We start from the raw sequence: 9,177 nt of genomic DNA on the forward strand, positions 1-9,177 counted from the left end.
CAACAAAAGCATACAGGTTACTATTTAAGCATAGTAACGCTTGAGGTACAACTCGTTGTGGGGCTGCGCCAGTGGAATTCCATCGTAATCCATTAACTCGTAGGCTCCTTTTGCTAACACCCTTTTAACAATATAGGGGCCCATCCATAAGGACTTGAATTTGCCTGCTCCCAATTTATCGGATTCTTTGGTCATAAAGCAAGACCAAATCACCTTCTGAGAAGACACGGGGTTTGACATTTTTGTCAAACTGAACCTGACTCGTTTCTTATGAGCTTCATTAGCCAAAGCGGCGTCACGACGGGTTTCATCCAACTGGATTAATTCCAAGAAACGAGCCTCTTCTTCTGAAGTTCCGGGGAGGAGGTCGATTGCGAGTTTAAGTGATGAAATTTCGCACTGGATTGGTAAGACAGCTTCCAGGCCATACACCAGTTGAAAAGGTGTGAACCCGGTTGCGTTCTTTACCGAGGTCCGGTAAGCCCACAAAGCTGAGTACAGGATTAGGTGCCATCTTCTTTTATGAACCCCGATCATCCTTTGCAACATACGCTTCAGGACCTTGTTGATTGCCTCAACTTGTCCGTTGGCTTGCGGATAATATGGGGTAGAGCTGTCGTGAGATAGCCCTAGCTTGGCAGCTAATTCGACCATCATGTGATTGCGAAAATGCGACCCATGATCTGTGACTATAGCCTGTGGTACGCCGAACCTGGCGACTACATGATTGAAAAAGAAAAGGGCAGCTGTTTCACCAGTGTTATCCAATGTAGGCATCGCCTCGGCCCATTTGGTAAAATAGTCAACAGCGACTATAATATACCCATGCCCCCCAGTCGAGGTGGGGTTACATTGCATGAAATCGATGCCCCACTTGGCGAAGGGCCCAACAGCAACTATCGGCTGTAAAGGTGTGGGTGGTCGTCTGTTTTTGTTATCAAAGATTTGACAAGCATGGCAACTTCTGACTGCGGTTATGCAATCTTTGAACATGGTTGGCCAGAAGTATCCTGCTCGTAAGATTCTTTGTGCTGTTGCATATCCAGACTGATGCCCCCCACACGCGCCTGAATGACAATCATTCAGGGCTTTTTTGGCCTCCTCATGGGTAAGGCACCTCCTCAGAACTGTATCGACACCACGACGGTAAAGTGTATCACCGACGATCATGTAGTCTTTTGCTTGGTATCGTATACGTTTTTGTTCAGAGTGAGAGGTGTTAGGCCTGAACTTTTGGGTTTGGAGATAAACTATGATATCCCCATACCACTCATCGCTTTACATATCAGAAACAAACTTTCGTCCACGATTGATTCTTCTGATGTTTCATCGTTGGACGATGATGGGAGATCGCATAATAATTCTGCGAAAACTAGGGCCTTCTTTGATTTGGATTTTACAAATTCCAGATCAAACTCTTGAAGGATCGCTATCCATTTTGAATATTTGCCCCCCAGCAACTGTCGTGACAGTATATAAGTCATGGGGTTGCAATCTGACAGGATGGTAGTTTTCCGAAAGAGGACATAATGTCGAAACCTTTGAATCGCTTGAACAACTGCAAGCGCTAGTTTTTCAACATAAGAATATTTACTTTCTATATCGTTAAGTTTTTACTTAAATAATAGATAGGATGTTCTATTCCATCGACTTCTTGAACTAAAACCATCGCAATGGTCGTATCCGCTGCAGCTAGATACAGGTTAAAATCTCTTTGATAGTCCGGGGCGTACATTAATGATGCTTCTACTAGACAGTTTTTTAGAGCATCAAAAGAAGCTTGCGCCACCTGGTCCCAGACAAAAGGTACATCCTTTTTCAATAGACGAGTATAACCCTTAGCAAGTTCTGCGTAATTTGGAATGAACCTCCTCAGAAAGTTTGCTTTCCCTTGGAGTTTCTGAATCTGAAGCAAATTTGAAGGTGGAGGCAAATTAATGATTGCCTGAACCTTGCAGGGGTCGAGACGAATCCCATCTTTAGAGACTACAAAGCCAAGTAAACGACCAGAACCGATGCAAAACACACATTTGTGCGGATTGAGTCTTATCTTGTAGTGTCGGCAACGTAGAAATATCGCTCTTAAATGCTGCGGATGATCAGTCCGCTTTCGCGAATGAGCTGGAAGATCGTCGAGATAAGGTTGAACAATGTTCTTGATGTCATGGAAGGCATAATTCATCGCCCTCTGAAACGTCACCCCTGCGTTCTTTAAACCAAAGGGTAATTTTCGATAAGCGAATGTGCCCCACGGAAAAATAAATGCAGTCTTTGACTGGTCCTGTGGGCGGATATTTATTTGATTATACCCAAAAAATCCATCCATAAATGAAAAGATTTCACATCTGGCGCATTCATCAATTATCTGGTCGATGAAGGGTGTAGGGTAGTTGTCCTTTGGACAAGCTTGGTTTACTCCCCTATAATCAACACACATCTAATCGTCCCTTGTTTTTTCATAACAGGGACAATATTCGATACCCAATCAGTTAGAGGAACCGGGTAGATGAATCCAGCATGGAGGAGTTTTTCAACTTCCGCCTTAATGGCAGCGGCTTTCTTCGGGTGCACCTGCCGAAGTCGTTGCCTTACTGGTTTGACATCAGGATACATTTTAATTTCATGTTCAACGATACTCGAGTCAATGCCTGGCATTTCATCATATGACCACGCAAAGACATCTCTAAATTCGCGAAAAAGAGCGTTATATATTTCCAGTTCTGAAGGGGAACAACCTTTGCCGACATAAATATTCTCTACAACATCTGTTTTAGTCGAGATATTTATGGCTATAGTCTCTTCAATATTGGATAAGTTTCGCTCGGAATCCACCGTGTTTACAGTATTTGTTAGGAATTCAAATACTGAAGGGTGATAAAGGTCACTTTGAGTATCTTCTTCATATTCCGGAAGAAGGGAACAATGGTGGTGATCATTCCATGGTGCCCCCTCAATCATCATTGATTGTAAGATTCCTTCGTCAGTCCCATGCACTTTCGACCAAGGATCTAATGGGGTTCCATATTCTCTAGACCTATCTACCCAAACGCTTGACGAGCGTTGATTTGGGCTCGCTTCCCATGCTTGAAACATTGATTGCTACAATATTTCTAAAGGGCTTGGGGGCAAAACCATTGAATGATCCATGTTGACCTTCGTGGAAGATATCATGTTGCAGGTTGCTACAAACGGTATATTTCCTATATAAATAGGAGGTGGTAGCGCGAAAGTTCCCATCAATGTGGGGTCTTTCAATAATCCTACTCCGATATCTTGGATTGAATGGTTGCTTTCATGGATCATGGGAATGCTTCCTGTAACTTGTGAACCATTAGGGAGGAAATTCTGTTGGTCGACGATCGTAATCCCTCCTTCAAACGGGAATGCGATCTTCCTAAAATAAGTCGACACGACAGCTGCCATGGCATAAATCCATGGTCTACCTAGTAGGATGTTATAGTCAAGATTTCCATCAATGACTTCTACATCAATTTTTACTGTCTTTCCTCCTAGTTCAACTTTCAAGTTATTAAGAATACCGTAAGGGGTATAAGTCCTTCCGTCGAAAGCTTTTAATGTCGTCGAAGACCGCGACAAGGTTGGAGATCCTAAAGTTTTCCAGCAAATCATTGACATAATACATGTCGAGGCTCCCTCATCAATTATCGTTCTGTGAACAGTTTTGTTGAGTGCTTTCACTTGAATAAGGAAAGCTAGCTGAGCTGGTAACTGAGGATCATATCCCTTGTGATCAAAGGATACTAGATTGGAATCCTTGGGATCAACCCCACCAATTGCCGATAACAATGCCTGCCTTTGGGTTGGACAATTTTGTAACACTTCAAGAGTCGACATAGCGGATGGCGATTGGGCCAAATCTTCCACTATATTATAATGTTGCGCCGCTCTGGCGCGAGGATTAAATGTCGACTTGTGTACTACACCCTTCGGCGGTTTTATTGTTAATTCAGGGATGGTGGGCGTTACAACTTCTGTCGAAGTTGTTGTCGAACTACTTGGTTGATCTTTACCTTTTTCGTACGACACCTGAGGATTCCCATAATCTTTGTTCCTTGTCGAAATCAAAGCATCATTCTGCTGTTTCGAAACCGACAACATTAGGACTTGCGACGGGGAAGCATTTCCACTATCAACCAGATTTTGACCTGGGTTGGGAAATGGATCAGTTAACACAGCTGAGGTTTGGGAACTTTTAAAGAACCTCTTTAACTCAGCTTTGAATGGGCAATTCTTTGTGTAATGATCCTCATCATCACATATTTGACATGGATAATTTTGTTTCCCTTTTCCAGGAGGGTTTGAAGAAGTTTTTTGAGGGGATGACTCACCCTGTTTCTTCTTCTTCCCTTTGTTTTGCTTCTTCTTGCTTCCTGGTTGATTGGAATTTTTGCCTTTATCCGCAGATATGGCATTTATTTCCGAAGCAAGAATTTCTTGATTTGCTTTTTGATTCGAAGTCTTACGGGCTTTCTTATTCGAATCCCTTGTCGACTTTGCGTTTGCAGTGCCAATCACACCGTCACCGGCATGAGAGTCACTATTTGATCCAGGAGGAGGAGGGATTGAAAATTCTGGTCTGGGGGCGTCAGGTATCTTATCATAGAGCGTGCCAGACTGAGTATACACTAAGTCTAAATACTGGGCACGAGCAATAACCTGCTCCTCTGTCACGACCCCTCCCTTGGCCACATCTTCTGTTATAGCAGGAAGAAGCGACTTTATAAACCACTCAGCTAATAGCTGATCTGGAACATAAGTCTTTACCATTCTGCGACGACGATGCCACTCATGTATATGATCGGATATATGTGTGGCCGTTGTCTGCTTGAAATTGGTTAAGATCTCTGTTCCAGTTTCATACCTTATAGGTAACTGAAAGTGGGTTAAGAAAGTCGTGGCTAGGGAACTGAAATTGTCGAAAGAGGCTCTAGGTAATTCAATATACCATTTAGCCGCCGGACCTGTCAATGTCCTCTGAAAAAGGCGAAGTCTTATTGAATCATCATTCAAGGTGTTCGACGAACACCACAGATGAAAAGTCATCACATGATTCGACGGGTCTTCGCCAGGATTCCCATTGAATTTAGAAATGTCCGAAGGAAGCTTGTGAGGAATCGCTGGCCACCAATGGGCATAGGCGATTGGATCGTTCGTCAATCGATGTAAATCTGGTAATTCTAGAGTTGCCACGAACGGCAACTGTTGATTCAGGTTTGGCGAGGCGTACCCAAGATACGATGGAATCGCTTGAGCAGTAGGCCTTTGCATACCAGCATAATGCAATTGATGCTGGTATGACTAATACGGCTGGTGGACTTGACCACTGTAAAGTGGTTGATTTAACCCGTTCTGAATATAGGGTTGTCCACTATTCGCAAAGATCTGTTGCTCAGATCCTTGGTACACCTGCTGGAACTGTGGTTGTTGGTACTGCACCATCCATGGCTGTGAAGCCATGTTTTGCTGTGCTATACTAACCGACGGACCAAGATGCGGGGTTATTACACCCGTTTGTACCTGTGTCGTCCCGGCAGTTGGCGATTGTGGTTGTGTTGCAGGGTCAAGGGGCTGTTGCATTACAACCTGGGGTTGACATACAACAGGCATCGATTGAACTTGCGACACGGTTACGATAGCTGGCGTCGTCGGGATGCTAGACATAGGTACACATTGTTGCATAGAATACACAACTCTTGGCTGTTGGGGTAACATAGGTACCCAACCACTTGTCGTAATTTCAATCAAACCTGAATGCTGTTGAAAACTTCCGTATGGGTATCCTCCCGGAGGGGGTAATGAAAGAGCATATTGCCCCCCATACGGTAACAATCCGGAGCTCAAGGGTATGGATTGCCTTTGAGGACTGGATGGCCCAAATTGACCTCCATAGGGATCAATTTGTCTAGTTTCAACATAAGAATTACCGGGTATCATACCGGAAGAACAAACTGGAACAGACCAAGCTGTCGTAATAGTCCCTGGGTGGACTCCTTCTAGTTGTTGAGAGCTAGTTGGGACAGCTGGTATGCCGGCGAACATAGTAGGAGTGGCGGCAGGGGGTTCTGCCATCGCTGTGTCATTTGACACAGTCCTAGATGTCGACGGTTTCTCAGACATTTTAAGTCTATCCAATAAACTGCCCAGCGATTCTACAGGAACCTCCACTGGTGATGGACAAAACTTCTGATGCAGAAGGAACTACTCCAAAATGAGTTGGAGTATTTGCTTGCGGGTCCTCTACGATTTCCTCTATTGCAATCAGACCAGGAGGAAGAGGAAGACCGTCAGGTCCGTAATAGATTTCTGGTGCCGAAGAAGGGGTTGTTTCGACAACGACAGTTGTTTGAGCAACAAGACTCTGTGGACCGGTTACAGATGGAACTGGTTCAGTTATGCAAGTACTTGTTCTTAGACCAGGATCAGTGCTATTGTCCCTCTGTGGCTGTTGAACTTCTTCAATAGAGGCAGGGATTCCAGAAATACTTGGAGTGACCGGGATCTCTGATGTTGTTGGAACTGTTGTTCTAACTTTAATGGGAGATTTTGACCCGGTCAAGCGAGTTTGCTTCGTCCGTACTACTTTCGATTCCGGAGACAAAGACGGTTGACTCGCAAGCCTCCGCGAATGACGGGGTTTCAATTGACTTTCCTCCACGGTTGCGGATTATTCAATCAACTAAAATACAAAAAGGGGAATTATGTTTCCGTATTGAATGAATTTTATTAGACGCTTTTAGACACAACTTGCTTTTTCAGTTTTAAAGAGTCGAGAAAAAGCTAAAGATGACTCTAGTCTCCTTCAATGTTTTAACGAGCCCGAAGTGACAAATGCTCGGTTGGACTTTTTCAGTTATAGAGTTTGAAAAAGGCCAAAAGAAACTGCTCTGGAGATCTAGGCAGAGGGTGTGCCAAACCTTTCGCGAAACCATAGAATACGTTTTACGGTACAGGTGGTCGATCTTCGTGAATGCTGTGTTCACTGCATCGCGATCAGTAGGGCAGCCGACACGGCTTCCTAAGGATAAAGGATAAATGCCTATAGGGGTCTCCCAATATACGCAACGGTACGCGGGAGCACAAGTCCGTATTAGTGCTATCGCCCCTCAGGAGGAATCACCCACCTTCGTAGAGATCGACAGTCACTATGTTTAACGACGTCGGAACACGTCTCTACCTAGACCTCTACTGTGAGCGTTATGTTACAAAGCGTTGTTAGGTTCATTCAATATATTTTAAGTTGATCTTGTTTAGCAGTTTGTCTTTCAGGATCACCACGAGATGTATTGGCACAAATTCCTAAATGCAGTTTAAGATGATAAGCAAGCTTTATAATCTTTTAACTTTGAAAATCCTAACTACTGAGGGAAAAGAAAGACATCATCTTTTCACACAGATCACAAAGCACACACTAATGCACTTTCTCCTAGATCAATCATGCAAACTCATCAAAAATGCAAATGCAAAATGCAGGTATTTCTTTTCTCTTTCTTAATGTTGGCGTAATGCAAAAAGAAAGCTGTTGTATAATTTTGAATTCAATTTCAAGTGAAAGCAAACAAGCTTGTCCAAAATCAAAAGACACCTTAAGATTTACTTGTTTCGACACTAGAAATATATAAACTCAAACCAAATGACGAAAGCAAAAGCTCAATCAGCTATGAACAGCAAACAAACTAACTCTTAAGATCAAAACGACACTTTATCACAGGTCTAGATCTAAGAGGTCACAGCAAGACTAGTTCACTTTTGTTATGGGAAACTGTAAATGTACAAGAAATACACAAAGAACAAACACAGTTTCTTTATACAACCGAGGCGGAATAGTGACAAGGAAAGTTGGTTTCAGATAGGCACACTGACTGGTAACAAACAGCAAAAACAGGAGTGAAAACAAGGCAAGAAACAGCAGGAAACCCCAGCAGCACAAGGCAGGACTGGTCCAGCGCAGGTGGAACACTGCCTGTTTGACCTTCAGCGCAGGTAGCCCCTTCGGGAACTGCGCTGAAATGCAGACAGCCTTTGTACAGCCTGCACTGAAGAACGAAACTTTCGTTTCTGGTGGTTTCCGGGTCACAGATTGCTAAAAAATTCACAGTTTTTGCTCAAATCAGAAGCTATCAGTCAAGGACACACTAAGGGATGAAAAGGAGGATGAAAAGCTATCACTAAGAGCTTATTAGAGTCCTTGTGGATCAGCTCTTCAAATCATAAACTTGCCCAGAAACTGAGCTAGAGTAGCTGCCCTCTACTTTGCATTTGAAAGATTCAAACACAGTTCGATTCGGTACTCCCTTTGTTTATGAAATGAATAGCAAAAACACAAACAACCAACAAGATACGATCCCCAGTGGAGTCGCCAATTTGTTGTTGGGAAAAGTATCCAATACGGAATGACCCTATCCCACTCTAAGGGTGATAGTACCTCAGCAACAACTGAATACAAAGCTATTCAAGATTACTTCTTTATGAGATGTAAGAGAGAGGAGGAAGAGATCCACTAACCGTTATCTTCCGCTAATGATTGATCCAATCTTCCCTCTTTGCTGCTTGCTCCCAGCTCCTTGCTCTTTCACTGGCCCAGCTACACAAAGATCCTGCAAAAGCACAAGAAAGGGAAACTACAAGAAGCATACATCCATAACTGATTCAAGGATTAGAATAAATCAAATATACAAGCATCAATTCGCCATAGAGACACATGCATATAGAAGAACCTCAAATGCTTTATTAATGGAAGAAGTAAAGTTCTGAGAATGTTTCGACCATAAGAGGCCCAATCCAGCAACACCTCCCAGCAGAAAGAAATCTCCTCTTCACCTCCTTCAAAGCAATCACCCAATAGTTCTATGCACAAACCAACAGCACTTCCTTACATTCACAAGATTCCAGCCTCCATAGACCTCATGAGAGAGCTCTATATATAGGAGATTTGGAGAAAGGATGAGTCAGCTTGAGTTTGGCATGAAGTTTACTAGTGTCCTCTCCCACTTCAGTTATACTTCAGTTCTTGAGTCCACTTGGAGTTTCTTGCTTCCACTTGGAGATCTAGATCCTCTTACTCATCACAAGGCGAATTCCCTGATCCAAGTGTCATTTTGGAAGCTTCCTGGGCATTTGACACCTTGCAGAATGACTGTGCCACTTGGCCAATCTCGC

This window comes from Pinus tabuliformis, chromosome 9, assembly GCF_031772625.1.
Source record: "Pinus tabuliformis cultivar Carrire ecotype Pingquan chromosome 9, CPIR1, whole genome shotgun sequence".
Lineage (NCBI taxonomy): Eukaryota > Viridiplantae > Streptophyta > Pinopsida > Pinales > Pinaceae > Pinus > Pinus tabuliformis.